Below are 7,753 nucleotides of genomic sequence, written 5' to 3'. Positions count from 1 at the left end.
CCTTTGCCGAGTGTTATTGTTTGACACTCGACAAACCTGGTCTTTGCCGAGTGTTCGGCACTCGGCAAACCACATTTTTGCCGAGTGCCAGTTGTTTGCCGAGTGTTTTCTCTCTGGCACTCGGCAAACAACCTCTTTACCGAGTGCCCGATAAAAAGCACTCGGCAAAGTCTGGGACACTCGGCAAAGAAGCCGTCTCCGGTAGTGATTACCGTAAATGCATGGCTTTAGGTGTTCATTGTTTTTGTTACCGAAGCAACCGTAAATGCATGGCTTTAGGTGCATGAAATGTGAGGGTTCATGGCTTCGAGGGTTAGAGCAACTTTACCATATCTCTTATAAGTTATTTTATGACAGTAGCTTAAAATAAATTTAGGATATACAGAGCATTGTTGTAGCTGATCACCTAAAACTTTTCCCCTATATTTCTTTATTAGGGATTGGGGAGAGGTAATCATCTCCTTTATCTAGGAGAAAGGTGGTTGTTTTTAGGAGATCTTTTAAAATTATCGCATAAGAGATGAGATAGAAGATCTGCTATAGCATCTTCATGTTCTAAATGCTACTTTGTATAGATGATTAGGTGAAGGAAACGCGGGCATATAATTCAGGCGACGTGGGCCCGACGGTCAGTGGAAAAATGGCAGATAGCAGGTAGATAGCACGTATGGGCACGCGTTTGTACACTGCACAAGGGTTAAAGCTTCTATATATAGAGAGCCATCAGGCAACCCATCTTGTATATATCGCTACACCATATACACATTCGTGTCCATAACAATGGCTCTATGGTCTCCAGCACTACTGATCCCCATAGCTGCTCTCCTTGTTCCATCGTACTTCTATATCAAATAGCCCGATTCTCCCAGTGATCTGGCCAGTAGTAGGCATCCTTGCCAACGTCAACAACTTGCACGAATTTATCACAGTTGGCCTTTCTGCCTCTACGTGCAACTACAAGGTGCACGGACCAGTGGGAACGAGAGTGCAATACTTCCTTACCAGCGACCCACAAAATGTCCGACACATCTTCACTTCAAACCATGCAAACTACCCGAAGGGTGAGGAGTTTGCAGAGGTCTTCGACGTCATGAAAGGAGGCCTCTTCACAGTTGATGGTGAGTCCTGCCGCCGCCATCGCGCTAAGATGCAGAGCATCCTAAGCAATCCAAGGATGCTTGCATCCATCACTAATTTCTGCCACGACAAGGTCGGGAAAGGCCTGCTCCCCTTCCTTGCAGACATGGCGAACGCTGGAACGGCGTTCGACATCATGCAGCAATTGAACACGAGGTATGCTTTCGATCTGGCTGCTAAGCCAGTCTATGGCCTGGACCCTGGTCTCCTGTCCCCAGACATGCCGCCTGTTGACGTCACAGAGACGCCATGGACACCGTCATGGAGGTGCCCATGTTCCGGCACGTGATGCCGGCGTTAGTATGGAAGGTGATGAGACTGCTAAACATTGGTCCAGAGAGGAGGATCGCCGCGGCACAGGCAGTACTACGTGGATTCGTCGTGAAGATGATGGAGACAAGGAAGACCCGTCGTCATTCGGTTGGCGAGGAAGAAGATGAAGCTGCTTCGTTAGACATCCAGTCATACTACATCAACGACCCCAACTATGGCGACGACGACCAAGTGCTCCAGGCAACCCTCATCGGCTATCTTGTCGCCGGGAGGGACACGGTCGGTGCGGGGTTGTCGTGGCTATTCTACAACATCTCTAGGAACCCCTCCGTCTTGTCCAGCATCCGCAAGGAGCTGGCGCCCATCGCATCTTGCAAAGCCGTCGCCGCCGCTGCCACCGCCACCTATAAAGAAACAAATGCCACGGCCACGGTGACCTGTGGAACTTTTATATGGAGGTGCCAAAGCTCTCGACTATTCTGCAGATGAAGAACGGGCTCATGGTCAAGGTTAAGAAAAGGGTCCAAGAATGAAACACTGTGGAGAATTTGCTATTGTCGCTTTGCTTCGTCGCCCTATCCTTTTTTATCATGTTATCTATCTATCTATCCCCTATCTATGTGTGATGAGAACTTCTGTATTGTGGGCAAGTAAGACACATTGTGTTATGTAATGTGTGGACTATGTGATGTCAGAACTTTGTGGTGTGCTTAGTTAATGGAACACTTGTGCTATGTAAGGTTGCTATGTTAGCTTGCTTTGTTCATAGCTTGTGATGATGTTTTGTGTTTGTCTTATTCTTAATTTGTATGAATCACATGCCATATTGCATCACGTTTGTTTAATTGACACATTTGCACCTCACGGAACTATATATATGAAGAGTTCACCACGTTATATCTAGATTTAATTTGTGCATATGTGCCATTGAGGCTATTTACTTGTTGAAATCATATGTGCACAAATTTGCGGATGCTTCAATATGTAAGCTTTGTTTGTGTTGTCATCGATAAAAAAAGGGAGAGACTGAAAGTGCATCAGATCCTATAGTGTGGATTTTGGTGATATAATGACAATGCAAACAAAGGACTAATGAGATGACGAGTATTTCAGATTATAAATAAGCGAAAAGTGCTATTGGATAATGGAGACCCCCTCCTCCCCACCTCCCCCCCCCCCCCCCCCCCCCCCCCCCCCCCCCCCATCCTGCAGATGAAGAACGGCCTCATGGTGAAGGTTAAGAAAAGGGTCGAATGAACTTAACACTGGAAATTAAAGCTTTGTACGCACTCTCCTCAACAGGTACAATGATATCATCACTACAGTTGACAAACCGAAAGATTTGCGCGCTGCAATATGCAGAGAGATATCTAGTGCATATGAGCATATGGATGTTTTTGCTACACATGTTGCAGAGCGTGCAGCAACCATGCTATGCCAGTATGCGGCATACTACTGGATAGCTGATTCAGTAAAATAAAATATTGTTGTTGAAGTGCTCTTGCTGTTGTATGTTTTTCATCTTTTATTTTATTTAACTGAAAATTTCCAGCAATGATTCCTCTATCAAAAACTAGCAAGGTGGCTCGCACAAATAGCACGGGTAACTTCTTTCCATTGTAATATTTGGGTCTATTTTTCTTGAAAATTAAATTTTGCAGGTAGTGTAATTTTTTTATTTGCTTGATTGTAATAATATAGCCCCACTTGATCTCATATATCTATCATCGACTAATTTGTTGACTTTCTTTTTTCTGCTCGTACCCGTGGATGACCAAATTCTACTAAAGCCAAACAAAGTTATCCTTCAATTTTCTCTTCATTAGCTCCATTCCTCAATAGAATCGGTTACTTGACCCTCATGAAAAGTGCTATTTAAATTTTGGATCATTTTATACCTTTTCTTGAGGATTACTTGACAATGCATCACCGGATTAAATCACAATATTCTCATGCCTTTTGGAGTCGTCTGTATACCTCAAGTAGCTGTTGGCTAGTCCTATGTCATCGCACCAACATCTATCGATGCTGCCAGCCATCCCAAAAACAAACTATTGAACCATCATTCACGTAGATGAGTTGTTGATCTCGGGTGTGCTGCTTGCGAGCTTCTCACCACATGCCCATTTAGGGAATGGATGGACTAAGTGTATGCAACAATAGTAGAGAAACGACCTTTGATCCAGCTCGAAATTTGGCTTTAGTCTCAGTATTTTTCGTGTCCGGGACTAGAGAGACCTTTAGTCCCGGTTTGTAGTTCCAACCGGGACTAAAGATCCCTGCCCAATGGCTACTGCGGCAGGCTTTTGCTGCAGGGGACCTTTAGTCCCGGTTGGATCTACCAACCGGGACTAAAAGTTAACTTTTACTCCCGGTTGGTCCCTCCAACCGGTCGTAAAAGTCTACTCCCAGCTGGAGGCTCTGTCCGGGACTAGAAAGGGACCTTTAGTCCCGGTTTCTGTCTTCAACCGGGACTAAAGGTTCCCTCCTATATAGCCCTTCTTTCTCCCCGAGCCCGAGCCACTTCGAGCTCAGTGTTCTTGCTTCATCGCCGGCCTCTCTTCTTCCTCATCGCCGGTAATCACAAGATTTCTTCGATTCCTCCATCGATTCTTCGGTTCTAAAGGTTACCAACTTTATACTCTCATGTTTCATCAGTAGCATATCTCATTTTATGGACTAGATATATGTGGTTTTTTATGGTGGATTTTTTTATTTGTAAGCCATTTAAGCTCAAAATCACTTTAAAGTTTGCATATTTGGATGAAGGAAGGTTAAAGTAGTTATTCAAAACTAGTATTCAGCTTTCATTTCTAGCATGCATAGCACACTTCATGATTTAGAGATATAGAGAATTTTAGAGTTTTTTTTTATTTTATTTGTTTATAAAATGAGAAATTTATATTATATTAAAAATGAGTATAGAGAGTAGATGGCAACTGCTTCCGGGTCCTTGGCTTCTCATCAGGTTCCAAAGCGACTGAGGTCGGACCTCCCTCTTATTGCATGCGGCAAGTGTGAGGAGAAGATTGTGATGGAGTACCGGGTGAGGAAGGAGTGTCCCAACAAGGGCCGTATCTTCTACAAGTGTCCGGATCGTAATATGAGTTATTTTGCCGCATTTGATGATTATGGTTAATTAATACTTATTTTCATGATGATTGTGATTAAAGTTCTAAATTTTTGTTTTAATTTCAGTGGGATGGCACTGGATGTTCAGGCTGGTACTGGGAGGAAGAGTATGTGGAACACGTGCAAAACTCTCTTGCACTGGTGGCTACGGTGGCTGATGAGGCAGTGATCCTACGGAAGAAGCCCATAGATGTTGAACAAACGTATGATCTATCTGTTTTAGTTGGAATTGGTCGTGAAATCCTTATGCTGCTGATGTGCATTTTAGCTTTAATTTTTTAGTGGTAGTTGGGATTGTCTACATTATAGCGAGACTTTCATAAATTAATACCTTGTGTGGTGGCATGCATGTCGTATAATTAACTAATTATGTTCTAGGTTTTAATATAGTATGTATATCATGTAATGCAGATGAGCCGGCATTGGATGTACAATGCTGATCGCTGCTCCCAAGAGTTCATTGAGGGCGTGCATTATTTCTTACGTGTGGCCGAGGCAAACAAACGTGATGGTTTCATGTGCTGCCCATGTGTCATATGTAAGAATTTGAAGGAATATGCTAGCTCAAGGAGTCTTCATTCACACTTGTTGAAGTCGGGTTTCATGCCAAACTATATTTGTTGGACGAAGCACGGAGAAACCAGGGTTGTAATGGAAGAAGGTGAAGAAGAACAATGGGACGATGATGACATTATTGCTGAATATGATGCCTTCAATGATACTGCAATGGGAGAAGCTGAAGAAGAGGTAGTGGCAGAAGATGAGCCCGCCGATGATCTTGGTCAGGCCATTCGTGACGCACAAAGAGAATGCGAAAGTGAAAAGAAGAAGATCAAGTTCGAGCGCATGCTAGAGGATCACAAGAAATTGCTATACCCAACTTGTGATGCGGGGCAGAAAAAGTTGGGTACCATACTGGAATTGCTGCAATGGAAGGCAAAGAATGGTGTATCTGACAAGGGATTTGGGGAGTTACTGAAAATCCAAAAGACGATGCTTCCAAAGGATAACGAATTGCCCGTCACTACGTACGAAGCAAAATAGGTAGTCTGCCCTTTGGGATTAGAAATCCAGAAGATACATGCATGTCCTAATGACTGCATCCTCTACCGTGGCGAGGAGTACGAGAAGTTAGATCCATGCCCGGTATGTCATGCATTACGGTATAAGATCAGGCGAGATGACCCTGGTGATGTTGAGGGTGAACGTCCTACGAAGAAAATCCCTGCCAAGATTATGTGATATGCTCCTATAATACCACGCTTGAAACGTCTGTTCAGAAACAAAGACCATGCAAAGTTGTTGCGATGGCACAAAGAAGACCGTAAGGTAGACAATATGTTGAGACACCCTGCTGATGGGTCCCAGTGGAGAGCAATCGATAGAGAATTCCCAGAGTTTGCAAATGACGCAAGAAACTTAAGGTTTGCTTTAAGTACGGATGGTATGAATCCTTTCGGAGAGCAGAGCAGTAGTCATAGCACTTGGCCTGTTACTCTATGTATCTACAACCGTCCTCCCTGGTTATGCATGAAGCGTAAGTTTATTATGATGCCAGTCCTCATCCAAGGGCCAAGGCAACCTGGCAACGACATTGATGTGTACCTGAGGCCACTAGTTGAAAAAACTTCTAGTTTTGTGGAACAGACCAAGTGTACGTGTGTGGGATGAGCACAAACAGGAGCACTTTGACCTGCGAGCATTGTTTTTCGTAACAATCAATGATTGGCCTGCTCTAAGTAATCTTTCAGGACAATCAAACAAGGGATATAATGCATGCACGCACTGTTTCGATGACATTAAAGGTATATTCTTGAAACAATGTCGAAAGGTCATGTACCTTGGCCATCGTCGATTTCTTCCTACGAATCACCCCTAAGAAAGAAAGGCAAGCATTTTAAAGGTAAGGCAGACCACCAGACCAAGCCGGGCAACCGAACTGGTGAGGATGTACTCAATATGGTCAAGGATGTAAAAGTAGTATTTGGAAAGGCACATGGCAGCGAACCTATTCCAAATGACGCCGACGGTCACGCACCCATGTGGAAGAAGTCCATATTTTGGGAGCTACCCTATTGGCAAGTCCTAGAGGTCCGTAGTGCGATCGACGTGATGCACCTGGCGAAGAATCTTTGTGTGAACCTACTAGGCTTCAAGGGTGTGTATGGGAAGCCTAAGGACACACTTGAAGCACGACAGGACCTAAGGTGTTTGAAAGAATGAGACAACCTACATCCAGAGAAGACAGATGATGGACGCCATTACTTAAGTCCTGCTAGCTACACTCTTAGCAAAGAAGAGAAGGAAAGCATGCTTGAATGCCTAGCAAGCATCAAGGTACCATCTGGATTCTCCTCGAATATAAAGGGTATAATAAATGTGCCAGAGAAGAAATTTCTAAACTTAAAGTCCCATGACTGTCACGTGCTCATGACGTAATTGCTTCTAGTTGCATTAAGAGGAATTCTACCTCCAAATGTACATCTAGCCATCGTGAAGCTATGTGCATTCCTCAATGCAATTTCTCAGAAGGCAATCGATCCAATGGATCTAGCTAAACTATAGAATGATGTGGTTCAATGTCTTGTCAGCTTTGAGTTGGTGTTCCCTCCTTCCTTCTTTAATTTCATGACACACCTCCTAGTTCACCTGGTCAAGGAGATTAGCACTCTCGGTCCTGTGTTCCTGCACAACATGTTCCCCTTTGAGAGGTTCATGGGAGTCCTAAAGAAATATGTTCACAACCATGCTCGGCTAGAAGGAAGCATCGCCAAGGGCTATGGAACAAAGGAGGTCATTGAGTTTTGTGTTGACTTTATTCCTGACCTTGACCCGATTGGTGTTCCTAAATCGTGACACGAGGGGAGACTAAGTGGAAAGGGGACACTAGGGAAGAAAACATATATTGGTACACAGGACAATTATTTTAATAAAGCACACTACACAGTTTTGCAAAACTCCTCCTTGGTGGATCCGTATATCGAGACACATAAAGAGTTGCTCCGATCCGAGTTTCTAGGGAAGTCTGAAGCTTGGATTACGCGTTAGCACATGGAAACTTTCAGCGACTAGTTGCGAAAAGAATGTCAGGGTGATGAGAGTATTGATGAGCAACTGTATTTGTTGGATAGGCAGCCATCGTGGCATATCCTCACATACAAAGGGTACGAGATAAATGGGAATACATTTTACATAGTAGCCCAAGATAAAA

The 7,753-nt window shown here is 43.9% G+C and overlaps 1 pseudogene; it reads left to right on the top strand.

Annotated features, from left to right (window-relative positions):
• Positions 1–780: 780 nt before the first annotated feature.
• On the top strand, positions 781–2,220 carry LOC136502043 (noroxomaritidine synthase 2-like; annotated as a pseudogene).
• The last annotated feature ends 5,533 nt before the right edge of the window (positions 2,221–7,753 follow it).

This window comes from Miscanthus floridulus, chromosome 13, assembly GCF_019320115.1.
Source record: "Miscanthus floridulus cultivar M001 chromosome 13, ASM1932011v1, whole genome shotgun sequence".
NCBI lineage: Eukaryota > Viridiplantae > Streptophyta > Magnoliopsida > Poales > Poaceae > Miscanthus > Miscanthus floridulus.
Note: the sequence above shows the minus strand (reverse complement) of the source record. Positions and strands in the feature narration are given on the sequence as shown.